This window comes from Pelodiscus sinensis, unplaced genomic scaffold (genome assembly GCF_049634645.1).
Source record: "Pelodiscus sinensis isolate JC-2024 unplaced genomic scaffold, ASM4963464v1 ctg36, whole genome shotgun sequence".
NCBI lineage: Eukaryota > Metazoa > Chordata > Testudines > Trionychidae > Pelodiscus > Pelodiscus sinensis.
This window is the reverse complement of record NW_027465931.1, coordinates 1,284,808-1,311,656: the sequence shown is the minus strand read 5'-3', so window position 1 is coordinate 1,311,656 and position 26,849 is coordinate 1,284,808.

Sequence of the window (26,849 nt, the reverse complement as noted above, 5' to 3'; positions counted from 1 at the left end):
AGCCAGAGCTGCCCCTGGGCAGGCGATGGCCCCACACCACCATACTGCAGCTGTTGCTGCATCTGCATGACACTGTCATGAGGCTACTTCCCGAGCTGGACCCAGACCAGAGGTACGAGGGGCTCCTCCGTCAAGCAGCCGCACTGCCCTTGCCTCCAAACTTTTTCGTGGACAGGCGTGTTTGGAGGTTTGACACCAGCTCTGACTGGTGGGACCGGCTCGTGATGGAGATCTGGGATGACCAAGACTGGCTACGCAACTTCCGGATGCGAAAGACCACTTTCCAGGAGCTGTGTACCTGGCTCGCCCCTGCTCTGCAACGGCAAGACACCCACCTGCGGCCCGCCATCCCCCTGGAAAAGAGGATCGCCATTGCCCTCTGGAAGCTGGCAACCCCCGACAGCTACCGCTCCGTGGGACACCAATTTGGCGTGGGCAGGTCTACCGTAGGATCCATCCTGATGGAGGTAAGTCATTGTCTGGGGACAGTCACAGTTTGGGGTGGGGGGAAGGGAGACTGTCAGGAAGGGCCAAGTGGAGTGGGAGTGGGAGGGAGCTCCTCCACTCACCCTGAATTGTTGGGGGGGGGGTTCTGAGGAGGGGATTCCCGGGGTGTTTGAGAGGGAAGGTGGGCGGTGGGTTCTCCTCCTAAGAGATAAGGCACCCCTTCTAACATTTTGTTGTCTGTCTCTTTCTGTAGGTGGTGAGGGCCATCAATTCAGAGCTGCTCAACAGGCTCATCTGTCTACCAGATCTGGACAGCGTCATGGCCGGCTTTGCTGCCCTCGGCTTCCCGAATTGCGGAGGAGCGCTCGATGGGACACACATTGCAATCCGTGCACCGCCCCATCGAGCAGCCCAATTCATCAACAGAAAGGGCTACTTTTCTATGGTCCTCCAGGCCCTGGTCGACCATCGTGGCCAGTTTTCAGACATTTCTGTTGGGTGGTCAGGGCGGGCACACGATGCCCGCATCTTCAGGAACTCGTACCTCTACCGGAGGCTTCAGGCAGGAACATTTTTCCCACATCGTGAGTTTGCGGTTGGGGATGTGCACATGCCGGTGTGCATAGTGGCTGATGCCGCCTATCCCCTGATGCCGTGGCTGATGAAGCCCTACACCGGCCACCTGGATGCGAGCAAGGAGCAGTTTAATGCTCACCTTAACCGGGTTCGCAACCAGGTGGAATGTGCGTTCGGACGTTTAAAAGGCAGATTCCGGTGCTTGCTCACACGCCTCGACATGGGGGAGAGCAACATCCCTGAGGTGGTGGCCGCGTGTTGCGTTCTCCATAACCTGGTGGAGAGGAAAGGGGATGCCTTCCTACCAGGGTGGGGTAGAGGTGCTGATGGCCAGGAGAGGCACTTTGCCCAGCCCCGGACAGCTGCCATCCGCCAGGCTCACCGGTCTGCTGTTGGCATCCGGGAGGCCCTCCGGGAGCAATTCTCCAGTGGAGGCCACTGACTCTACTTAGGGGCTTCTGCCTGGGGACTGGGCCCTGGCCCAATAGAAGCTTCCCTCCACAACCCATCTCCTGACCCTGTTTGGACACATCAGTAACACCAGGGTGTGTTGCAAAATAAAATGTTCTGTTTAATTTTTGTACATATTCTCAAACAATAGTATAAATGTAGCAAACATAACACATTTTTTTTCATTTTTGTTGTTGAAAACACTATTTACAATAAAGAAACATTTTGTTGAACCCTTTGTTTGTGCTTTAACTGGGGTGATGGGGGTGCTTGAAACCCGGAGGGGGGAAGGGGACTGGAAACCTGGAGGGGGGAAGGGGACTGGAAACCTGGAGGGGGGAAGGGGATCAGGTTGCACGGTGCTTGCCAGATTTCCCTCTCCTGCCTGGGCCTCGTGTTTGGGGTGCTCCACGGCTACGGGATCGGGTGGTGCACCTGTCGGTTGGCTGGCTGGGGTGCTCTTGGGACGTGGAAGCCTGGGGGAGAGGAGGGCCAGGGGGAGAGAGGGGCTGGGGAACTGGGGGGGCTGGGGGAGAGGGAGGTCCAAGGAGGGAAAGGGATGCTGTTGTGGAAGGGGGGTTTGGTGGGGTGGGGTCATGGGGTGCTGGAGGAGCAGGACCAGGCACAGGAGCAGGCAAGCCTCAGACCTCCCTGAGAGTGGCACACAGGGACGTGCGCTGCAGGACCAGCTCGTCCATGAGCCAGTCACACCAGCGATCCTCTGCCTCCGCCCTCTCTCTGAGGATGGAGTTCAGCTCCTGCACGGCCTCCACGTGCTGCCTGAGGATGTCCGCATAGACACGCCTGTGTCTGCGGCTCCCATGTCCCCGAGATGGAGATGGAGGTGGGGCTGGGGTGCTGCGGCCCTCTTCCATGGCTGGTCCGGCTGTGGAGGAAAAGAAGAACACACAATCAGTCCTAAAAACTGGACTCTGTAGCACTTAAAATACTAACAGGATGGTTTATTAGGGGATGAGCTTTCCTGGGCCAGACCCACTTCCTCAGATCAGAGTAACACGGCTACATTTCTATCACAATCAGTCATGTGTGCAACAGCTGTCCAAAAGGGCATGCCCTCTTCCTTGAGACAGGGGAATCAGACATTCTGAAGGTTACACTGTGTGTGTGTGACCTGGGCATCAGCCTGAGCATGACAGGTTTCCCTTGTGCATCACGCACTGTGCACCCACCTACCTCCCCCCCCCCCCCCCCGGCTGTTACACAACCTCACTGCACTCACCTGCTGCTTCCTCTCCTGCGCCAGAGGATGCCTGGGAGGCCTCTGGGGTCTGGGTGACTGGCTCCAGGGTGAGGGTCGCCGTCTCCTCACTGTCCTCCTCCTCTGGGACCATGTCCCCGTCTCCAGACTGCTCTGGGTCCTGCTCGGGAGCGTCCACCATGGGGTCTGCCAATCCAGACTGTACGAACCGCCGTGGTGTGCGTGCTTCTCCACTGCCACCCAGGATCTGGTTCAGCTCGGGGTAGTAGGGGCAGTAGTGGGGGGCTGCCCCAGAAAGGGAGCTCTCCTCCCTGGCTTTGACGTACCCCTGGCGCAGCTCTTTTACTTTGGAGCGCACCTGGTCCTGGGTACGGGGGTAGTGGCCCTTCTGGGCCAGGGCTTCAGCCATGCGGCCATAAATATCTGCGTTTCGCCGCCGGCTTTTGAGGGCCTGTAAGGCCTCCTCCTCTCCCCAGAGCTCCAGCAGGCTCTTGATCTCTGCGCCAGACCAGGATGGTGCCCGGCGTTTGGAGCCCTTGGCTGGGTCCTCAGAAGCCTCGGTGGAAGGGCCAGGACGCTCTTGGGGCTGGGACATGCTGCAGCAAAGTAGCCGTGTGCTCTGGCTCCTTCTCTGCAACAAGTGGCTGTGAGGGTCCCTGTCCCTTTAAGGAATGGCTGCAGCCAGGAACCACAGACATGCAACCCATGGCCCAGATTGTCCACCAGGGCTTCTTCCTGAAGGCCAATACTTTCGAAAAAAAGGGCTCCCCCCGTCCACACTCACTTACTTTCGACGGATCTCCCTCGAAAAAGGCGTTCTTCCTCGTAGAATTAGGTGTACCGCCGTCGAAAGAAAAGCCGCATTCTTTCGATTTACTTTCGAAAGAACGCGGCTTGAGTCTGGACGCAGGGGAAGTTCTTTCGAAAAAACCCCTGAGTCTGGACACAGCTCTTGTGAAGAGCTATTGGCGAGTGCTGGCCTGTGATGGGACTTTGAAATAAAGCCCTGAGGTAAGGGCAATAATGCTGTATTTTGGTGGGGTAGCTCTGGGGACACCACTCTCTTTGAGTGGGGAACAAACTGGAAAGGACATAAGAGAGCTAACCAAGATAGGCTCCGATTAGATGTGTACCCTGGAAGGGGTTTTGATGAGCACACACAATGAGTGAGACTCGGCCAGAGACTGTGTCACCGAAGTCAGACAAGAGAGTGCAGGCACATGTGCTTAGCCAGAAGGGGTACTCAAGAGAGGTGAATGCTGCTCTGTTACAGAGAGCAGTCCAATATTGTCATTAATTCCTGTTCATGGCTTGTTCCTTCATTAAAACCAGTTGCGTCTCTGCATATGATGTCCTTTGTGGACCCCGGGTGAGGTGAAGGGACATGGCTTCGCGCATAAGGGGTGTGGCACTTCCTCCCTCCGAGCTACCCAAAGTGTGTGGTGCTCCAGCAGCAATTGATAGGGTCTTGGGCTCTGGCTGCTGCTGCATTAGCAGCAGCCCTTACTGGAAAACTTGAGAGCCCCAAGCCCTCTCTATCCCTTCCCCCAAATCCCACTCCTGCTTCACCCCACTGGGTACTGAGACTAGGGCCAGGACACTCTGCTTCCCGGCCACCACCATAGTGAAGTAGAGCAACCCAGCTGGGAGATGGTGGAGCACAGTAGGCTGTTGGTTGTTCCAGGTCCCACCACTGTGGTGTGTGCTTGGGGGCATGACCCCCTCTGACTGCCCTGTGCTAGATTTTCCCAGATAATTACCTGGGCACCATGGGTCCCATCCATCTGATGGTTGAGGCATCCACTGTGGGGCCAGGACAGCTCGGAGAGGCCTATATAACCGTGTCTCTCATGGGCCAATACAAACTGCCTCCTGTGTTGCATCATTTAATGAAGCATCTCTTGTACACAGGCAAGACTAGGAAGAGCTGACAATTAGGCTTACCATTTTTCCCAACTGGATGGACTGGACGCCATTTACAGCAATGGTGTCCCATCCCTCTGGTCAGGAAAGATGATAACCCTAAGCTGACTCAATGCAATGGTAGCCACGGCAGGTGACAGAACAGTAGCACAAAAGAGTGGCAGGGGAAACTCAAAACAATATTTTTTTTTAAAAAAAGAGAAAATTGAAAGTTTCAGCAACAAGACAAAAAACAGGAGAAAATGACTCAAGTGGAGAATTAGGCGGGAGTGAGGGAGTGTCATGTCTTTCTTAGTATACCTGCGGGGCAGGAAACCCTATTCAGACCTAAAGGGCAGACACCAAGTCTAAGGGCCTTATGCCCAGAACCTCAGAGGTATTTCGGCTCTTAGGGTATGTCTACACTGCAGTGTTTTTCCATTATAACTGCCGTTAGTCCAGAAAAAAATACTTGCGTCCATACTGCTATTGCATTCTTTTGACAAAAAGTTGAAAGAACCAAGGGGTTCTTTCACGAGGAAGACGTCTTTGTCTGAAAGAGCAGAAGAGGGAGTTCTTTTGAAAGAAGAGGCCTCCAGGAAATAGCACAGGTGCCCTGGTGGCCACTCCGTCCAAACTAATCAGATCTCTATAGTCCCTGTCTCCGGCCAGCTCTTAAAGCTGCAGGCACCTGGGACAACACTTGTGGCAGGGGGCTGGCCCAGAGAGCTGCACCTCACTGCGTGGCTGTGACTGCCACACTAATTGGGACCCATGGCCCAGCCACAAGCCTCCTGAGACCTCTCTGGCCCTCACAGGGAGCATGACCAGGGCTCCCAGGACTCAGCCAGAGGCCCAAAGAGGTTTGTGCCATCGTGGTCCGGGGCAGAGATCCTGGCCTTCCTGTAGGTGTGGGGTGAGCAGGAGACCCTGCAGGATCTCGGCTCCCAGTGGCACAACGCCGACATATACGGTCGGATGGCCGAGGCTCGGGCCACAAGAGGCCACCACTTCCAGAACCTCATACAAGTATGGAGCAAAGTGAAGGAGCTCTGCCAGGGCTATGCGAGGGCAAGGGAGCACAGCTCTCTCTCTGGGGCAGGACCCCACTCCTAGCCCTACTACGCTGAGCTCCACCACATCCTGGGGGGTGGTTCAGCCCCTTCCTCCCCCCTGGTGGTGGACTTGGGGCTGGAGATGCTCATCTTTGCCAACCCAGGGCTCCCAGGCCAGGAGGAGGAAGAATCCGACGACGAGCTGGAGGAGGAGGAGGAGACAGCCAGCACAGTCACCCTCACCCTCAAGCCCGTACCCCAGGGCCTGGATGTCTTACACGCATTTTCTGAGGACGGGGAGGAATCATCAGGTGAGTGCTCTGTTTTTCACACACACAGGGCAGGGAAGGCGGGCGCAGAGGGGATGGGATGCAATCGTCGCTTGGTCATCTTGGCCTGGATATTGTGCTACACTCCGTGCACGTGGAACTACATGCAGTGCCAGTCTGCAACATGCAGCCCCAGGAGGCAGCCCCAAAGCACCTCCAGGCAGGGCCAGCCCGAGCCCTTTGGCACCCTGGGCCCAGGCATGCGGCGCCACCCCCAGGCCCTGCAGGGTGCATGCGTGGGCCTGCCCCCCAGGGCGCTCGGCGCATGCGCGAGCTGGTCACGGCCACTGGCGCGCAGCCCGGGGCCGCCCCCAGGGTGCACAGCACATGCGCTGCCCAGCCTGGTCCGGCCAGCGCTGCTGGCACGCACGCTGGGCCGTGCAGGGCCCCGCAGCCATGGGTGGAAGGGTGCTGTTGGCCAACGCCGCGGGGTCGGCGCTGAGGGATCCGGGCACGTGGCTCCTGATGGCAGCTGTAAGGGACGCCATGCACCCCTTACAGCTGCCATTAGGCGCCCCTCATCGGCTGGCGCCTTGGGCAGCTGCCCGGCTCACCCATGCCTCCATCCGGCCCTGTCCCCAGGGTCCTGTTCACGGGCTCTGGGGAGGCCACACACACATCTGACCCCTGTGGGAGATGCCCTCCCACCACTAACCACTGCTGGAAGCAGGCTGGGGACAAGGGCACACACATGGCTGCACACAGACTTAGGAGTGCCGCACACGACACACGGGAATGCCTGCACACTTGAGGCACCACCCACTTCCACGGACAGCGCTGGCAGGTGTGCGTGCAGCCCCCAAGGAAGAGCAGACTGCTCCAGGCCCCTCTCCTGCCCATGGCATCCCACTGTGGCCGACCACTTCCCTTGCCCTGCCTGTCTGTGGGATGAGGATGGGGGGGAGCAAGAAGCATGGTTCCCTGGGCACCTCAGGGCCTCTGTGAGGCAGGGCCGATGTCCAGGCCACACATAGCCTTGCTCCTGGAACATCCCTGCCCTCTAGCCTGAGGACTCTTGTTCTCAGCTCACAGAGGAGGGCACGGACTCAGGGACAGTGTCTGCATGGATGACTGACCGCCTCTTCCTCTTTATTCTCCACAGCCGGACTAGCATCACTAATGGGCGATCACCGCCAGCTGAGGCAGCCGCCTGACCCTGGGGGAGCTACAAGTGCAGGAGGGTCCAGGGGGACCTGATGAGACAGCACGTGGTCATCCTCCAAGGCATGCAACGGATCCTGGCCCAGAAGGACCAGGAGGACGCTCAGGGGCCGTGTCTACATTTGCGAGATTTTGCGCAAAAACTTGCCGCCTGTCTACACTGGCCGCGAGTTCTTGCGCAAGAACTATGATGCGCCCGCTCAGGAATAAGCCCTCTTGAAGAAGTGTTCTTGCGCAAGAGGCCAGTGTTCATCCCACAGGCAACATGAATTTCCTGTGCAAGAAATCTCGATGGCTAAAATGGCCATCGGAGCTTTCTTGCGCAAGAGAGCGTCTACACCGGCACGGATGCTTTTGCGCAAAAGCACATCTCTTGCACAAAAGTACATGCCAGTGTAGACGCTCTCTTGCACAAATACTTTAATGCAAAAACTCTTGCGTTAAAAGTATTTGTGCAAAATCTTGCCAATGTAGATGTAGCCAGGGTGTGTCTAGACTACAGGGTTTTTTCCAAAAAAGTGGCCTTTTTTTGAAAAAACTTCCCCTGCATCTAAACTGCTGCCATGTTCTTTTGAAAGTAAATCAAAAGACCATGGCTGGTTTTTTAACTATGGAAAACCTCGTTTTACGAGGAATAACGCCTTTTTTCAAAAGTGCTCTTTCAAAAAAAGGCACTATGTATTGCAAACTGTGCTTTTTCGAAAGCGAGCATCCAGACTGTCTCGGTGCTCTCTTTTGAAAAAGTGGCTTGCTTTTTCAAAAGTACCGGTTGTAGTCTAGATGCTCTTTCGAAAGAGGCTTGCAGTCTAGATGGGACCCAAATATGGGCTCAGATGGTGCAGCAGAGCCAAAACATGTGTGCTACCATATATGAAATGATGGCACACCCAGCTCCTGTCCCTGTCCCTGTCCCCGCTGCTCCCACTGCCCTCCCTGCTCCTGCTTCTCCTGTTGTCCCAGGCCCCACCCACCTCCCGAGGTTGCCGAGGTCCTGAGACCTGAGGTGGCACTTCCAGCTGCACCACGCACCATTCCCAGCCCTGAGTCCCCCTCCTCCTTGGCCCTATCCAGGGAAGAAAAGGAGGAGGAGTTGCACTATATGTAAGAGAGCACTATGACTGCTCTGAACTCCAGTATAAAGAGGGAGAAAAACCTGTTGAGAGTCTATGGGTTAAGTTTAGAGGAGCAAACAACAGCAGTGATGTTGTGGTTGGTGTCTGCTACAAGCCACCGAATCAGGTGGATGAGGTAGATGAGGCTTTCTTCGGACACCTGAGAGAAGCTTCCAGATCTCAGGCCCTGGTTCTTGTGGGGGACTTTAATCACCCTGACATCTGTTGGGAAACCAATATGGCAGTACACAGGCAATTCAGGAAGTTTTTGGACAATATTGAGGATAACTTCTTGACACAAGTGCTAAAGGATCCAACCAGGGGCCATGCGCAGCTTGACCGTCTGCTCACAAACAGGGAGGAACTAATAGGGGAAGTAGAGGTGGGTGACAACCTTGGAGGCAGTGATAATGAGATGGTAGATTTCAGGATCCTGACCAAAGGAAGAAAAGAGAGTAGTCAAATACACACCTTGGACTTCAAAAAAGCAGATTTTGACTCCCTCAGAGACCGGATGGGCAGAATCCCCTGGGATGCTAACATGAAGGGGAAAGGAGTCCAGGACAGCTGGCAGTATTTTAAAGAAGCCTTATTGAAGGCACAGAAAGTAACCATCCCGACATGTAGCAAGAGAGGCAAACATGGTAGGAGACCGGATTGGCTTACAGGGGAAATCCTTGGTAAACTTAAGCACAAAAAGGAAGCTTACAAAAAGTGGACACTTGGACAAATGACCAGGGAGAGCTATAAATGTATAGCTCAAGAATGCCGGGGGGTTATCAGGAAGGCGAAAGCGGAAATGGAATTGCGATTGGCTACGGATGTGAAGGATAACAAGAAAGGTTTCTACAGGCATGTTAATAATAAGAAAGTGATCAGACAGGGTGTGCGGCCCCTACTGGATGAAGGAGGTAACCTAGTGACAGATGATGTGGGGAAAGCTGAAGTACTCAATGCTTTCTTTGCCTCTGTATTCACGGACAAGGTGGGCTCCCGGACTAATGCGCTAAATGACACAAGATGGGATGAAGATGGACAGCCCTTGGTGGGTAAAGAACAGGTTAGGAACTATTTAGAAAAGCTAAACGTACACAAATCCATGGGTCCAGACTTAATGCATCCGAGGGTACCGAAGGAGTTGGCAAATGTCATTGAGGAGTCTTTGGCCATTATCTTTGAAAAGTCGTGGAGGTCGGGAGAAATCCCGGATGATTGGAAAAAGGCAAATGTAGTGCCCATCTTCAAAAAAGGGAAGAAGGACGATCCAGGGAACTATAGGCTGGTCAGTCTTACCTCGGTTCCTGGAAAAATCATGGAAGCGATCCTTAAGGAATCCATTTTGAGGTACTTGGAAGAGAGGAAACTGATTAGGAATAGTCAGCATGGATTCACAAAGGGCAAGTCATGCCTGACCAATCTGATTAGCTTCTGTGATGAGGTAACTGGCTCTGTGGACGTGGGAAAGTCAGTGGATGTGATATACTTGACTTTAGCAAGGCTTTTGATACCGTCTGCCACAATATTCTTGCCAGCAAGTTAAGGGAATGTGGATTGGATAAATGGACGGTAAGATGGATAGAAAGATGGCTAGAAGGCCTGGCCCAGCGGGTAGTGATCAATGGCTCGATGTCAGGATGGTGGTTGGTTTCTAGCGGAGTGCCCCAAGGTTTGGTTCTAGGACCGGTTTTGTTCAATATCTTTATTAATGACCTGGATGAGGGGATGGATTGCACCCTCAGCAAGTTTGCAGATGATACTAAGCTAGGGGGAGAAGTAGATACGCTTGAGGGCAGAGATAGCGTCCAGAGTGACTTAGACAAATTGGAGGATTGGGCCACAAGAAATCTGATGAGGTTCAACAAGACGGAAGAATCCAAAGCATAGTTACAAGCTGGGGACCAACCAGCTAAGTAGCAGTTCTGCAGAAAAGGACCTGGGGGTTACAGTGGATAAGAAGCTGGACATGAGTCAACAGTGTTCCCTTGTAGCCAAAAAGGCTAATGGCATATTAGGTTGCATTAAGAGGAGCATTGCCAGCAGATCCAGAGATGTCATTATTCCCCTTTATTCGGCTTTGGTGAGGCCACATCTGGAGTATTGTGTCCAATTCTGGGGCCCCCACTACAAAAAGGATGTGGACGCATTGGAGAGAGTCCAGCAGAGGGCAACCAAAATGATTAGGGGGCTGGAGCATATGACTTATGAGGAGAGGCTGAGGGAGTTGGGTCTGTTTAGTCTGCAGAAGATAGGAGTGAGGGGGGATTTGATAGCAGCCTTCAATTTCCTGAAGGGAGGTTCCAAAGAGGCTGGAGAGAGGCTGTTCTCAGTAGTGACAGATGGCAGAACAAGGAGCAATGGTCTCAAGTTGTGGTGGGAGAGGTCCAAGTTGGATATCAGGAAAAACTATTTCACTAGGAGGGCAGTGAAGCACTGGAATGGGTTATCTAGGGAAGTAGTGGAGTCTCCATCCCTAGAGGTGTTTAAGTCTTGGCTTGACAAAGCCCTGGCCGGGTTGATTTAGTTGGGATTGGTCCTGCCTAGAGCAGAGGGCTGGACTTGATGACCTCCTGAGGTCTTTTCCAGCTCTATGGTTCTATGATTCTATGATTCTAGGGTCTGAATCCTGCTCCTCCCTAGTTACTTTTATTATGGACAAAATACAAAGTTCTTGGTTTTCAACACAAAACTGGTATCTGTACTGATACCAAGGAAGGGGGGAAGGGAAAGATTGTTGTGGGAAAGGCAGAGAGGGGCAAGGCACAGGCCTCTAGTGGGGGGGGGGGGGGGTCATGGGGAGAGTTGGTGGGGTCTTTCAAAGAAACTCTCCCTCAGAGCTTCCCAGATGTGCACCCTCATTTGATGGGCCTGATGGATGGCAGCTGTGCACGGCGCATTCCACATGGATACAGGCCCTGTTTAGGTGGGTATTAAATTGGTCCCCGCTGAGGTCCAGGTGGCAGGTGTATAGCTTCATCAGCCATGGCATGAGGAGTAGGCCACATCCCCCATGATGCACAGTGGCATCTATGTTATACCAAATAAAAGCAAGCAGGATCTTATGAGGGGGATAAGGCAAAAAGCCACGTTTATTGTAAAGATAATAATAAAAAATAAAGAAAAGATAGAAGCAAACAATGTTGTTTAACTACTTAACCCTTATACATATAAACATTCATTCATCCATTTATTCAGGTTCTGTGTATTTGTTATAGTTACCAGCCTGGAAGTTGCTTGTGACAGAAAAATGGCCAGGTATTCTGTACACAAGTGATGGTAGTGGGGAGCGAAGTCCTGATCAGATGTGCATCTGAAGCTCCTGGTAGGCTGGCAGCAGAACCTTGGACTCTGATTCCATAGTTTTTTAGTCCAGTTCTTATAGGAATTTTTTCCTATGCCAGTCTATGGAAATTGCTGCATCATGCTGATGTCTCCAGGGTGGCTGCCAGGTGCTTGACAGTGATCTCATCGGGTGGACCTTCAGTATTTGACACCTTTTGGTTGCACTGGCACCTGACGCCTTTTTCAGCCCTTTGTTGCTGTATTCTCAGGCTGGCACCTCTCAGAACCATTCACTCATCATCCAAGCACTCTCTCTCTTACATACATTCCTTAATTAATGTTTCCCACACAATATTTTTGTATAATAATAACTTTACATAGCTCAGAGTTGTAGTTACAAAAAGTTTCTGGATGGTATTGCTTAAAACATTCTCTGAGTGCTGAATAAAGTTACAGTGTTTTAAAGAGAACAGGCGTTAAGTAAGTAACAATGCCCTTAGTCAATTACAGGGCTTGGCTCCCATAGCAGAGTTAGTGGATTGACAGTGCATTGTTACAATGTATCTCTGCAATGTCAATTTCAAGCAGCCCCTTGCACAAGCTTGAGCATGCCCTGGAGCACAGAGGGGGGGCTGTTTCTGGCTACATAGGATTATATTCTTAACAGTTCTAAATTACATAACCTAATACATTATATTCTAAAGGGGCAATAATAATGATAAATCTAAACATTTAACAATCTTAACAAATAAGAAGAAGAAGAAGAAGAAGAAGAAGAAGAAGAAGAAGAAGAAGAAGAAGAAGAAGAATTAATAATAAATCTAAACACTTTAAGTTGTGGGGAACAAATTATGGGGAGTCACTTTCATTTGGGGGAATCATTTTCAATATATTAATATGTTCTCCCTACATCTGCACATCCCCAACCTGACAGTCACGCTGGGGGAAGAATGTGCCAACCTCCAGCTAGTGGTAGAGGCTGGAATTCCTGAAAATGTGTGCATCGTGAGCTCTGCCCAACCACCCAACAAAAATGTCCATGAACTGTCCATGGTGGTAGACCAGGGCCTGCAGCACCATGCAGAAATAGCTCTTGCAGTTGATGTATTGGGTGGCTCGATGCTGTGGTGCATGCATGGGAATATGGGTTCCATCTATGGCCCCACCGCAGGTGGGGAAGCCCAGGGTGGCAAATCTGGCCATGATGGGGTCCAGGTCTCCCAAGCAGATGACCCTGTATAGCAGGATGGAGTTAGGCCTTCACCACCTGCAGAAGGAGACAAAGAAATACAGAAAACAGAGAATGAGAGGGGGTGCCTGAGCCCTTGGGAGGTTCCGGAGTCCCTCTTCCTCCTTTCCCCCTCAAACACCGCAGGAGCCACCCCCTATGAGTCGTCCCCCACCCCCTGCAGGGCTGTGTGAGGGCGGGATGGCACATCCCCCCCAGGGATGGGACTTTCCCTCCACTCCCAGCCCACCCCCCACAGCCTCGCACCCCTTTCCCTAGGGTCCCCTTTTCCAAGACTCCCCCCCCCCCCAGAGATTCTGAGAACACCTTACTTCCATGAGGAGGGCCCGGACAGTGGACTTTCCCATGCCAAACTACTTGCCCATAGACCACTAACTGTCTGGGGTGGCGAGCTTCCAGACAGCGATGGTGACCCACTTGTCCAGGGGGATGGCGGGTCGTATCTGGGTATCCCGTCAATGGAGGGCAGGGGCAAGCCAGGCACACAGCTCCATGAAGGTGGCCTTCCTCATACGAAAGTTATGGAGCCATTGCTGGTTGTCCCACCACTCCATGACCAGCTGGTCGCACCAGTCGGAACTGGTGTCCAGCCTCCAAAACCGTCTCTTCACTGTGGGATGCAGTTGCCAGGGCCTTGCTCCGCACACAGGGAGAGGGTCTCAATGATGAGCTCGGTGTCGAGCTCGTGCAGGGCCAGGAAGCAGCCTGCACAAACAGAAGCTGCAGCAGTGTGGGGCCATCGCATGCCCACAGGCAGCTTCGGCTCCATGGCAAAGAGTATGCTGTGGTGTCCAAAAGCCGGGCACCCAGAGCACACACTGCAAAAGCTTTGCTGTCCCTCGGAGAGGTAGGCAAGCAAGCAGCGGGGTCCCTTTAAGCACATGTCTCAGCTAGCCTTAGGCAACAGCACCCAGAAGCAACTACTGGTAAACCTCATTGCAGGAGGAATAACAGCTAATTCAACGTAGGGCTTTAATTTGGAATCCCGTTTCACTGCCGCGTGTAGACGCGGGCAGTTACTTCGGCCTAGTCAATTTCTAAAATGGCGACTGGACGGGAACATGCGAATGAAACGCGGGATATTTAAATCCTGCGCTTCATTTGCAATTTTGGTCACCCTCATTAGCCTCCCTAGATCGAACTAGGGGGCTAGTGTAGACATACCCTTCCAGAAAAGCTTATTCCAAAAGAAGCTTGCAGTCTAGACGTAGCCCTAAAGTCCATTGCTTTCAATGGATGTTAGAAGGCTAAATACCTTTATGGATCTGGGCCCTACTTCTACAAAATGATCCACACAGATAGATCTGTGTGTCTGCATTCATGTCAATGGTACTCTACACAGACACAATGAAAGATTAAGGAGTAAAGGATATTTATTTGGGATATATCTCTTCAGACACGCACATACATGCCTGCATACACAGTAGCCCAACAGTTAGTTTGTTCTTTTAAAGAAATGATGTGACACACATAAGGCTGACTCAAAGGCAGGGACTCATAAAAACGTGTAGTGATATATGCCTGTCAACTTGTACAACTATAATCATTAGGAAATACAACTTAAACCCGTTTTATTTCCTAACATGCAGAGCACATGTAGGCAGGGAATAGCAAGCACTTTGAAATGTATCCACACACTTGCTGAGCTGTATATGGAGAGCGACAGTCTACATCCATAAACTCCAAGGCTGGCATGTCGGATCCAAAGCAATGAGCAAAAGTCTTAGTGTCATCAACTTCCACAGATGTCAGTGGGAGCTACAGATACTGAGAGCTTCTCAGCACAGTATGATTAACTATGTGTGTGGCCAACTTTAGCAGGATTTTGTTTTGTTTAGTTTTGTTTTTCCTCCAAGCCCTAGCTCTTGGATTCATCATTATGTACAACTCAGTTTTTGCCTTCAAAAAGTAAGTTTCTATCCGTCATGATTACAGAGAAGTTTAAAATATGACATGAGTTCACCCAAATGACTCAGAATCCAGAAAACAGTCCAAAAATAATATTTTTTTAAAAAACCTCATGATTTTTAAGCCAAATGAATGACTTTTTTCAGGCCTGACCTGAGATATTTGTTATGCTTGGGTTTAGAAATATTAATAACATGTTAGAAGTAATTTATATGCTGGGCTCTTGCAGTGCATTAGAAAGCCTGATGAGTGCTATCCCACGAGAAGTACTGTTTTCCAACTGAACAGGGGAGAGGATCTGTGGGATCACGTGAGGATTATTTGTATTCCCTCCCTCTGGGGTATCTGGTGTTGGCCACTGTTGGCAGACAAGATACTGGGTTAGATGCACCTTTGGTCTGACCCAGTCTGGCCATTCCTTTATTCGTATCAAGCACCCATGCTGAGTGAGAATGTGAATGGAGCAGACAGGGTATGTCTACTAGGGATGTTAAAAGTTGATTAAATAGGTAACTACGTGACCACTGAAAATCTCATGGGCAACATGCTGCATGCTCTTAAATAAGCATTATATTGCTGAGCCCACAGCGATGCCTCCCTGAGAGCAGGCCTGTCAGCCCCTGCTGGCCTGGCTCCCAGGGAAGTGGTTTCCCTGCCACAGTGAAGCTACATCCCTGGGAACTGCCTACATCCCTAATGTCTTCACCAGTGGCCTCCAACCTTTTTATGCACAAGAACATTTTTTAAGTATTAGGGCAACTCCCACCCTACCCCTGAGGCTCCACAGACTTCATTCCCCGCTCTCTCCATCACTTGCTCTCCCCACACACACACTTTCATTAGGCCGGGACAGGGGGTGCAGGCTCCAGGCTGGAACCAAGAGTTCTGGGAGCAGGAGGGGGTAAGAGATGCAAGCTCTGGGAGGGAAACTGGGTGCAGGAAAGGGGCTCTAGGCTGGAGCACAGTGTTAGGGTGCAGGTGAGGTATAGAGTACTGAGCAAACACCCAGGCCAAGGAGAAAGTCTCTGAATGCTTATGGGAAGCAAGGCTTTGCATTTCCCCCCTCAGTGACCCCTAGCATGCAGGACAGCTGCCTCCCAGGCTGGAGGCCCAAGGAAAAAGCCTGTGTGGGTGGGCGCACAACAGGGCTTGGTGCAGTAATTTGCTTGACCACAAGCCCTCTCATGGGGTGGTCTCGGCTACTGCCTAACTCCATCTGCACTGCTAGCCAAGGCAGCACCTTCTCCTCAGTGCGCACAGGCTCCAGCCTCAACTCCCCTGGGCAGCTGGATAGCCAATCTGTTATAATCTCCACTCCCTCCCCATCCTATCATTCCAGACTCCCTGCTGAATGCACAGGGGCAATCCCATCCCCTGAGTCTGTGGGGGCCGTTCTCAGACAAACACCTTCCTGCTGGCCAGATCCACCATATGCCACAGCAGCTGGATCAGCTCTTATCAGATCCCAATCTAGACCCCCCCAGCATCAGCAGTCTTCCTGGACAAGATCACAGAGTAGTTAGGAAGGGAGGAGGGAGAAGCCTGTGGTAATAGCAGCAGCAGAAGGCAGCAAATTGATGGTGGAGACAGCTAAAAGTGGGAGAAAGCACCAGCAAATGGGTGAAAGGGCAGGAGCAGAGGTGGCAGCAGCAGGAAGGATGAACATTAGATGGGTCCCAAGAGAAGGGGGAGGAAAGAAATAGCAAAAGAGAGGGATAAATGGATGAGAGGCAGCAGGAGACAGAGGAGCCAATAGCATGGGCAAGGGCCAGCAGTACTTGGTAGGAGAAGGCACTTCTAGCAAATGGCAAAGTTGTTTATGAGATCAACATGTCTTCTAGTGCCCAAAGGAGCTCAGCTGAGACCTGGCCATCCAGGCTCTCGCTCTGCATGGTCATTGCAAATGGCCCTTCTCCCTGCTGGAGAAATGTGAACAGCTCTGACACCGCTGTGTGATCATTAAATACTGCCAATGCTGTTCTCTCCTGGGACTCTAGGGGTATGTCTACACTACCCTCCTAGTTCGAACTAGGAGGGTAACGTAGGCATACCGCACTTGCAAATGAAGCCCGGGCTTTGAATTTCCCGGGCTTCATTTGCATAAGCCGGGCACCGCCATTTTAAAATCCCGGCTCGTTCGAACCCCGTGCCGCGCGGCACGGACTAGGTAGTTCGGACTAGGCTTCCTAGTCCGAATTACCGTTACTCCTCGTGGCCACAACTTCCCCCACAGAGTGAGGGAAAGTGAAGGGGGAAACTGAGGTTCCAGGCTTCCCATAGACCAGACTTATTTTTCTGGAGTTCTGGAGTTAGTGGATTAGACTCTGGCGTAGGGATAAAAATGAGGCTTCAGAGGTAGGTACCTTATCCACTGTGACACTGAAGGAGCCCTCCAACCTCCCTACCTTCAGGGCCCCCTTTATCCTTCCTGTGTTCAAGGGTGCCAGGTTGGTTCTCTGTGACACTGGTGGTGGCTGTCCCCAAGGGGACAGTGTGTGAGACAAGACTCCCAGCAAGTAGAATAGGGACAGGGTGCAGGATCTGGGAGGTAGCTGGGGTGCAGAAGCAGGCTGGGAGTAGGGTTTCTGGCCAGTTGGAGGGAGCAAGAACGAGGGAGGGTGCAGTGTGTGGCCAGGAGAGAGGGTTAAAGAACAAAGGAGGGTGTCAGAGTAAGCTGGGGATGCTGGGTGTTGGTGGGGAGGTAAATGACAGGATTAGGGTGTAAGTGAGGGGGTCTGGACATGAGGGGGAACCTTACCTGGCTTCGTGCTCCCTTGCAGCAATGGCTGCAGCCACGCTGTCCTTGCTGCCCCAGAGGGAGGCCCTGCTTCTGCGGGCCACGTGGTTCCGAAGGCCGGAGACACTGCGGCTGTGGCCATGCGATCCAGGGCTGACCCCGAGGCACTGCAGCCACAGGCCACCCCAGAGGCTGGAGGTGCCACTGCCGCAGCCACGCGGCCGGACCCCAGGTACCACCTGCCACAGAGGCACCATGGCCTGGGGCTGGCCCAGGAGGTGCCACTGTCATGGCTACACAGCAGGCCCTACAGGCTGCCCCAGAGGCACTGCAGTCACATGGCCCGGGGCCAGCCCCAGAGGTGCCACTACTGCGGATACATGGCCTGGGGCTCGCCCTGGAGTCACTGCTACCACAATTATGTGACCCAGGGCTGGCCCTGAAGGTGCTGCTACTGTGTCTTAGGGCTGGCCTGGAGGCACCACTACTGCAGCCAGGCCGTCCGGGTCCAGCCCTGGAGGTGCCGTGGTATCAGCGTCTCCATCCTCCGGAGCCAACCCCAGACTGTGTGGCCGCAGAAGCAGTGTCTCCTGGGCTGGCCCCTGGCTGCCTGGCTGCGGTAGCAATGCTTCCAGGCTGGCCCTATAGAGGTGCTTGAGTCCTGGCGCTGCCTCCTCTCCAGTGGCAGTGTGGGGCATGTAGGGGCTCAGCTGAGCTCCTCCCCATCATGAGTCCTGTAATTAGGAGGAGGGGTCTGTAATTGCCTCGTGGGCCGGATCAAAGCCCAAAGCGAGCTGGATCCAGCCCGCTGAGAGACTTTTGTCCACCCCGATCTAAAGAATAGCCACATCTCCTCAATAGGAGTGAAACCCTTATGAATTTGTAGACAAAAGACATTTTCTGTGAAAAATCACTTTTTGTGAAAAATGTGATGTAATTGAGAGTCCAGCTTTCCATTAATGATTAGATTAGAGAGAAGTTTTTGACCTGCCCTAGTGAAAATGAAAAGCCATTCAACATTTGAGGGAACATGTAGGCTGTGTCTGCATTGGCACGATCTTGCGCCAAAGTGGCCGCTTTTGCGCAAAAACGTGCTGCCTGTCTACACTGGAGGGGAGTTCTTGCGCAAGAACACTGACGTTCTAATGTGTGAAATCAGTGCTTCTTGTGCAAGAACTGTGATGCTCCTGCTCAGGAATAAGCCCTCTTGCGCAACTGTTCTTGCGCAAGAGGCCAGTGTAGACAGGCAACATGAATTTCTTGCGCAAGAATGCCCGATGGCTAAAATGGCCATCGGAGCTTTCTTGCGCAAGAGAGCGTCTACACTGGCACGGATGCTCTTGTGCAAAGGCACATGCCAGTGTAGACGCTCTCTTGCGTAAATACTTTAACGCAAGAACTCTTGCGTTAAAGAGTATTTGCCCAAGATCATGCCAATGTAGACATAGCCGTACTTTTTTTGCAGTATTCCACCAACTCTGCTTATACACGGAAAACATGTAGGAGTCACTGTGCTAAATCAAACTAGTGATTCATGGAATCTAGTACATGGTCTCGTTTAAGGAATAAGTTGCACATAAATGAACTTCTTCCTAACCTCAGGCAGTTAGGGCACATCTCTACTTACCAGAAGATCAAGGCTCCGGAGGTCAATCTTCATAGAATCATGGAATCCTAGAGTTGGAAGAGAGCTCAGGAGGTCATCAAGTCCAATTCCCTGCTAAAAGCAGGACCAACCCCAACTAAATCATCCAAATCAGGGCTTTATCAGAGCAGGACTAAAAAATCTCTAGGGACGAAGTCTTCCACCACCTCCCTAGGTAACTGATTCCCATGCTTCACTGCCCTCCTAGGCCACGTGTAGACAGCGACATTATTTCGGGATACTGGAAGTATCCCAAAATAGTTATTCCGTGTCTTTAAATGTGCCTGTTATTTCAAAATGTACCCTTATTTTGAGGGTAGGGTGCAGTGTAAATGCACCTCTAGTGAAATAGTATTTTCTAATATCCAACCTAGACAGTCCCCACTGCAACTTGAGACCATTGCTCCTCATTCTGTCATCTGTCACCATTGAGAACGGACACATTCCATCCTCTTTCGAATCCTCCTGCAGGTATTTGAAGGCTGCTATCAAATTCCTCCCTACCCCCTCATTCTTCTGTAGACTAAATAAAGCCAGATTCCTCAGCCTCTCCTCCTAAGTCATAAGTCATTTTGTTGCCATTTGATGGACTTTATCAATTGCATGTAAATCCTGTCTGTAATGGTGGGCCCAGAATTGGACACAATACTCCAGATGTGGCCTCACCAGTGCTGAATAAAGGGGAAGAAACACTTCCCTAGATCTACTGGAAATGCTCCTCCTAATGCATCCCAATTATCCTGCTTGGCACCATGGGCACATTCTTGACTAGTATCAGCTTCTTATCCACTGTAATCCTAAGGTGTTTCCCTGCATAACTTCTGCTTAGCCAGTTGGTTTCCAATTTAGGGAATGTCTACATTGCATTCCTCTTTCGAGAGAGGAATGCAAATGCAGACTAATGAAATTGCAAATGAAGCACGTATTTGAATTTCCTGCACTTCATTTGCATAATCGTACCTGGCTGCTTTTTCAAAATACCCTATTTCAAAAAAAGAAATGCTGTCTAAACGTGGTTATTTTACAAGAAAACCCTTCTTTCGAAATAATCCTTACTCCTAAAAAAATGAGGTTTAACAGTTATTTTGAAAGAAGGGTTTTCTTTTGAAATAACCGTTTCTAGACAGCGTTTCTTTTTTTGAAATAGGGTATTTCGAAAAAGTGGCCAGATGCAATTATGCAAATGAAATGAGGGAAATTCAAATCCATGCTTCATTTGCAATTTTGTTCATCTGCATTTGCATTCCTCCGCCTTGCTCCAGCACCCTTCCCCTAGCCAGACACCTTCCCCCAGCTGGCTCCTGCACCCTCCCCTGCTACTGAACCCTCCTTCCTGGCCACACACTGCAACGTTCCTTGTTCTTGATCCCTCCCCCAGCCAGGCACCCTACTCTCAGCCTGCTCAGGCACCTCACCTCCCACCCAGACCTTGAACCACCATTCCTCTCACTGGAAGCCCTGTCCCACACACTGACTCCCCATTTTTGTCCTAAACCCAGGGGCTGAGGGGGGGGGGGGGATCACAAAATCCACTAACTCTGGAACCCCAAAGGAGTAAATCTGGGTTATGGGAAGCCCTGAACCTCAGTCCTCACTGTCCTCCTCCGCCCCCTCCCCGCGCATTGGGGCTGGAGCACCAAAGAAGTGAAGCCTCTCAGTTGGGGGCTGCATCAGTGGGGGTTTTTTTTGTTTATTTGGGGTTGTTTGGGGGTTTTTTGCTTTTCACTTGTATAGTTCCCAGTTGATTTTTCTGTGGGTCAGTGGACCCCAACCCAAAAAAAGGTTCCCCACCCCTGCCATAAATAAAGAAAACATGGGAATCTTTTGTGTTGGACATAAATGAATATGTTACTTTCTTTAAAATGAAGCTTGATAAACTAACTTAAGAAAATTGCAGTGCTTAATCAGTTTAATAATTGAAATGAATAGTTCCTTTTTACTCGTTAAATTACACTGTTCTCCCTTGCTGCAGCACTAGCAAAATGGCTTGGACATAATTATGTAATTAACAGCAAGTTTCCATTAGCAACTGGTGGCCCTTGGAAAGGTTTGTGTTGAGCCAGGTGGGTCACGGGCCAAGAGAATTTGGGAACCATTGTGTTAGAGAGATGGGAGAATGCAGGGTTGCAGTGGGGCAAGGCTAGTGGCAGGGCGGCAGGGCTAGGAGAACAGTGCCTCCACCTATGAGGTATGGCCCAGGCCCAGGTCCAGCCCCACTGGCTGGAAGCCCCACCCACATTTGCCAAGCAGATAGAGCAGCAACAGACAGAGGCAGCCGAGGGAGAAGGAGGGCCATGGTCTGCCATGATCCCAGAAGGTATAACAAAATCATTTTACCAATTACTGTTTCCACTCAAATTCTCCATTGCATGACTATTTTGAACTCCTTTATCATTTAAAAGAATTGTTGTCCACATGTCCAAAAAAAGTACCCCTCTAGAGAAATTCCTACATAACAGCCTGTAATGCACACAAGTGCAAGGGTACTTGGCATAACTTTGAAATAACTTTTTTAATAAAACTGCCAGGCAATAAATCTATTGTTGTTTCCTATGCAGATTTCCTCACCTAGCTTCTGTCACATTTGTTGCAGCGCAATGGTTCACGTGCAGAAAAGCACACTTATCCTTTAACACACAGACACTCAGTCCCCTCCGATCTTCTCTGAGATGACTTCCAAGTCTCTGTAATGTGGCCTCAATGTATGGGCATTCTCTAGAGCAGTGGTCTCAAACCTTTTTATGTCCAAGAATACTTTCTGCGTTTAAGGGCAACACAGAATCTACCCCTACCCCAAGACCCCATCCTTCCCCCAAAGCCCCACTGACTCCACCCCCTCCCTTGGTTGCTTTCCCACACACACTTTCATCTGTCTAGGACACAGGGTTGGGGTGCAGGAGGGAATGATGAGTGTCAGTTCTAGGAGCAAGTTTGGATGTAGGAGGGGGCTTCAGGCTGGGGCAGAGTGTTGGGTACAAGATGGGATGAAGAGTGTGGGCTGTGGGAGGGAGTTTGGATGGGCTCAGGGCTGGCACAGGGAGCAGGCGTGCAGGCTGTGGCTGGGAGGTACTTACCACAAGTGGCTCCCAATCAGCAGTACAGAAGGACTCAGGTAAGCTTAACTCTTTCTAGGCCATGGGCCACACAAGCATATGAGTTACACATATTTGCCATATCTGGACTGTATTTATGTTCTTAAAACAAAAACATCCGTAAAACATTTTTTTTCGAATAAGATTTCTCATCCCTGGGATTCACAGTCAAGAACAGTTTCTAGAGAGGAATTAGAAAGAAATGTCCTCTGATTTTAAAATTATCTTAATTAAAAAAACATTCACACACATAACAAGGAAAATTGCCAAGAAATAAGGGTATGTCTACACTACAAAGTTAGTTCGAACTAACCAACGTTAGTTCGAACTAACTTTCATAGGCGCTACACTAGCGCTCCGTTAGTTCGAATTTAAATCGAACTATCGGAGCGCTTAGTTCGAACAAGGAAACCCTCATTTTACGAGGATTAAGCTGAGTTCGAACTAGCTAGTTCGAATTAAGGGGTGTGTAGCCCCTTAATTCGAACTAATGGGAGGCTAGCCCTCCCCATGTTTCCCTGGTGGCCACTCTGGCCAACACCAGGGAAACTCGTCTGCCCCCCACCCAGCCCCGGAGCCCTTAAAGGGGCACGGGCTGGCTACGGTGCCCGTGCCAGGTGCAAGCCTGCCAGCACCCAGCCAGCAGACCCTGCACCTGGCACGGCTCGAGCCACCCACCCGATGTCCCCCAGCCCTCCGCCTCTTCCCGGGACCAGGCTGGCGGCTCCCGGGAGCTTGCCCGGGACCGCAAGAGGCGGGCACCCGCCTGCTCTAGTGCGGACATCATGAACCTTGTCCACGATCTCCGCACTAGGCACAGGAAAGTGGCCGCCTAGGGCAGGAGAGCTGCCAGCCTGGCCACCCAGGAGCAGGAGTGCATGAAAATCAAGGTGGTCCACTGAGACCCCTGACCCTGAGCCCTGAGCTTACAATGTCTGTACTGGGTCAGACCAAAGGTCCATCTAGCCCAATAGACTGTCTGCCGACAGTGGCCAACCCTAGGGACCCTGGAGGGGATGGACCGAAACAATGACCAAGCCATTTGTCCCCCACCCTATGTTACATCATGGAAAGTCCCAGGACTCTGGAGAGTAAGGCTGAGTCCTATTTGACTCCATTCAGGCCATTATTCAGTTTCTGTGGTTCACTAATTAAGTTAAATATTGTGGGGCTAATTCATGGTGGATGATCCAGTCACTTTGGTTAGGCAGAAGCGAAGTGGCCAGAGAGGAGAACTAAGATCCACCCAGGAATGGAGCATTGCCTGTTCCATTAGATTTTCACCATCTCCTCAGGCATGATGTGGTGGTGTTGGGGTCTCACATTAGGCCTTGAGGAAGGCAGATTTGTGCCCCTGAATGAGTCCCCAGGGATCGAATCTGGCTCTCTGGACCTGTTGCAGTAGATATTCCTATTGACTCCATAGGGAGGGGTCTGTAGAGAGAACTAGGCAGTTTTAGACTGCGATAGTCAGGGCAGCATGCTCAGCTGTATGCAAGCACGCTCCAAAACGCACATTCCTGAACCCCCTGGCAGGGGTCTCCCCAAAGAAACCAGTGCCCTGACTCATCTCACTCCATAAACAATGAAGAGGCCTGTGATACCTTACATCAGGGGTGGGGAACCTTTTTTGGGTCAGGGGCCACTGACCCATGGAAAAATCAGTTGGGGCTGCATACAAGTGAGAAGCAAAAAAAGAAAAACCAGCCCCGTACTGACGTGGCCCCTAACGGAGGAGAAAGACATTCCCCACAATCCCCTCACAAGCCAGAACCTAATGGGGTCCAGGCTAGTAGACTTTGTGTGCTCCAGTTCCACAGCAGGCATGAGCTTTCTAATACTCGGGATGGGGGAGCCCCCTTAGCCTTAGGGGCCAGATCCAGGCAAGCCAGGGGTCCGTATTCAGCCCAAAGGCCTGAGATTCCCCACCTCTACCTTAAAGAAATAATATAATATAATATAATATAATATAATATAATATAATATAATATAATATAATATAATATAATATAATATAATTAATATAATATAATATAATATAATATATTTTCTTACTATGTACTTTAGAAAGGTGTGTCTGTCTGTCTATTCTTCCGTCCATCAGTGAGTCTATGTGTTCAAGAACCTCTCCTAAACCGTAACAGCTAGGACCACCAAATTCGGTATGCTGCTTTCTCTTCTTAAAGCTAGGTCAGGGTTTGATTATCTCAGGACAAGGGGATAAGCCTGGAATTCGCTTGTTTCTCATAAAATGGAAAGGGAAAGGTTTAGCAGGAGGGAGTTATGCTGCGGATTGAGCCAGGGGACAAGGGTGGAGAAAGGGACAGCTATCCAATATATATTTCTCTGTCTGTGTGTCTGTTTGTCTGTGTGTCGGTCTGTCCCACACCCGGGGAACATGCACTGTTTTCCGGGTTGTGTGCTCACCGTAGCAGCAGCGACTATGGGTAGGCACTTCTTACCTCTCCCTCTCTTCCCCACCCAAGCTGCTGCAGTGAGAGGGGCTGGGGTTATTCTCTTCCCCTGGGGCAGCCTGCATACTGAACCCCCCACTTCCCAGATCCACCCCAGAACAATAATTTAAACAAAGAAAAATGCAATGCTCAGTCAAACTTCCAGTAATATATAATGTAATATAGAATATCTCCTTGCCTCTAATTTCTACTCCAACCTTTTTTACCCATGGAAGTTTATGCCCAATTACATCTGTTAGACTTTCTATCCCTGTGAGACTTGTCTCCACAAACAACAACATTCTCAACCCACTTTACAGGGGATTTGTTTGGGACCCTTTGTTCTCACTTCTTGTCCATTTTATCAAATCGGCACGAGTAGGTAAAAAGAGGAATTTTATTTATTCCTTCACATAACACATGAATTAGCGGGCACCCAATGAAATCAGCAGGTGGAAGGTTTAAAGCAAACGTAAGGAATACTTCTTCTCCACAGTCAACCTGTGGAACTCCTTGCCAGGGGATGTTGTGATGTTCAAAGTAGTAATAGGATTCAAAAAAGAAGTTAATGAAAGTCAAGCCCATCAATGGCTGTTAGCCAAGATGGTTAGGGATGCAACCTCATGCTCTGGGTGTCCTTAAACCTCCACCCATCAGAAGCTGGGACTGGATTACAGGGGATGGATTATTCCCTCTGAAGTTCCTGGCATTGGCGACTGTCGGAAGACCGTGTACAGGGTTAGAAGAACCATTGGTCATTCTGACGTAGCCCATTTGGATTTCTCTAATATTGGAGAATATTTGTATAATTAAGGCAAGTTTAGTGTCTTACCTGTCACATCTAGGTTCTGGGAGTCACTTAGAAGTGAATTCTTTTCCTGATTCTGATCATCCTTGTGCTGATACAGACAGGTAAATCTCCCTGTGTTGTTCACACTCACTCGATAGCTGTAGGCAAATTTGGTTTCCTGCATTGGCCAGCTTCCAAGATCCTTCCCATCTTTGCAGAAAATAACACGTGAAAAAGGAGAGAGGGCAGGTACTTTGCACTTCAGGACCAAGCTGACTCCTTCCTCAGAGGATGTCTTGTCTAGAAGTAGCTGAGGAGCAGAGAGGTTACCTGAGTAATAAAAACATTCAGCTAAAGACAAAGGGTCTATTTCCTTAATGATGGAACCTGCCAGTGCTCTAAGGACATTAGCAGAGATTTTGGCCCAATATATAAGGTCACCTGCCTGGTTTTGGGGCCTTTACAAAATCCCAATGGAAATGTTGCCCCAAAGAGCCCATAGAAGGAAAGGAAGTGGGGGGTCAGTCTGTTGCCTCTGTCTCTGTCTCTACACAACCAGTTATTTCAAAATAATGTTGAAATACTGTCAAGCTAGAGGAGTGTTTACTCCAAATCTTGTCACCTTCAGGCTGTGTCTAGACTGGCAAGTTTTTTCTGCAAAATCAGCTGTTTTTGCAGAAAAACTTGCCAGCTGTCTACACTGGTCACTTGAATTTCCACAAGAACACTGACGATCTCATGTAAGAAATCAGTGCTTCTTGCGGAAATACTATGCTGCTCCCGTTCGGTAAAAGTCCTTTTGCGCAAAAGGGCCAGTGTAGACAGCTCAGATTTGTTTTCCGCAAAAAAGCCTCGATCGCGAAAATGGCGATCGGGGCTTTTTTGTGCAAAAGCGCGTCTAGATTGGCACGGACGCTTTTCTGCTAAAAGTGCTTTTGCGGAAAAGCGTCCGTGCCTATCTAGACGCTCTTTTCCGCAAATGCTTTTAACGGAAAACTTTTCTGTTAAAATCATTTGCAGAAAATCATGGCAGTCTAGACGTAGCCTCATTGTATAAGGAGTCGGATGAGGAGAGCTCTATTTTGAAATAAGTGCTGTGTAGATGCTCCCAATTTTGAAATAAGCTGCGCAATTGATGTAGCTCAGTTTGCGTAGCTTATTTTGAGTTAAAAGCCCAGCTGTGTAGATGCACCCTCAGAGTTACTTATCCAACTGTAACAAATAGTCCCAATTTATCAGCGGCCACTAAAACCGGGTGCCTTGATTTTAATTGTGCACTAGTCACACCAATTCATAAAGTCAGAGACAGCCCAGAATTATAAATTCCTGGTTAGACAGACTATGGACAGTGTTCCATACTCCTTACAAGCCAGGTTCTTTCTCCCTAATTTTCCAAATGACACTGATCTATCCTTGCATCATGGGAAGTTTGGGGAGGACATTTT